At 43.8% G+C, this 1,278-nt stretch overlaps 1 non-coding gene across 1 annotated transcript; it reads left to right on the forward strand.

Moving 5' to 3' along the window:
• Positions 1-184, forward strand: TGME49_459580 (the record flags this gene model as incomplete). Its single annotated transcript, XR_001974302.1, has 1 exon — positions 1-184. It is a non-coding gene; the product is annotated as an 18S ribosomal RNA (ribosomal RNA).
• Between the last annotated feature and the right edge of the window lie 1,094 nt (positions 185-1,278).

Below are 1,278 nucleotides of genomic sequence, written 5' to 3' on the forward strand. Positions count from 1 at the left end.
ATAAACACTGCCCTTCCAGGGGAAGAGGCATGTGCGCATGTATTAGCCATAGAATTACCACGGTTATCCATGTAGTAAAGACCATCAAATAAACTATAACTGTTTTAATGAGCCATTCGCAGTTTAGCCGTATAAAAGCTTATACTTAGACATGCATGGCTTAATCTTTAAGACAAGCATATGACTACTGGCAGGATCAACCAGGTTAATATGTTCCTGAGACAGACCACCTCGAAAACACCAAAAAAACACTCAATCAACCGTCTATTTTCCGGCCTCTTTCGTGTTTTATGGCATAAACAGAAGTGTAAGCCTAGCCTCACTCAAGGTTCTACATCAAAACGCGACGTTTTTTGGTCGCCTGGTGAGCCTTAACAGCAACACCAGTTTCTGATGATACTCTTGAGCTATTTGAAACAACAACGCCTTCATCCTGAATCGATTCATCAGGAATCATGGTCGTTGATGCTACAAATCAACAAAGCTTGTCCACCTTGGACACATTCGGGGTATCAACCCATCCACCTCTTATTACAGTATGCACTTAACAGCATTTCAATCTGTTTATTTATAAACAAATTGAAAAGCTCTTCGTGATACTTCGAAGTGGACGAATCCCGAACCTTGTGCGCTCTTTAAAAAAACAACAAAAATTTGTTGCGTTTTCAAACAGTCGCACACTTAAACAACTTCCAAATCTCTCAAAACCCCCGAAGGAGAACAAGAGATCTTCTTCAACTTTTTTGAAGGTCATAACCATACAACACCTTGATTTACCGACGGAGACAATGCCCGTTCCTTGACCCCGCTGCCATAACCAATCAAAGGTTTAGCACGTTTACGGGGTCTCCCCAATTGGCTTGCCGAAAAACAACAAGCCAGCGATGGGAAAACAAGCGGTGAGATTTGATTTTGTTTTTCTCGCGTAGAGGTAAAACAAATTCATAACCTCACGTAGTCAAATGTCTGTTATATCGTGCACTGATCAGTCATCTGGCGCACGATATTACTTCTGTGCAGCCAACCCGGCGCAACACCACTTGTTCGTGACGCGCACCACAACCACACGACAATCCTATAGCACCGCTGAGCAACCGTCTGTTTTTTTCGATGATGCATGTGTTCCCATACGGCACAACGAGCGCCACGCGTACGAGCGCCCGTCCCCATCCACCACCCCAAACAGTAGAGACAAGCTCAGGTGCACAATACAGAGCTAGTTCTTCTCCAGTGCCCTTATCATATATTCCATCGTGCGGTGAAAACACTAATTTTCTC

This window comes from Toxoplasma gondii, assembly GCF_000006565.2.
Source record: "Toxoplasma gondii ME49 unplaced genomic scaffold asmbl.632, whole genome shotgun sequence".
Taxonomy (NCBI): Eukaryota; Apicomplexa; class Conoidasida; order Eucoccidiorida; family Sarcocystidae; genus Toxoplasma; species Toxoplasma gondii.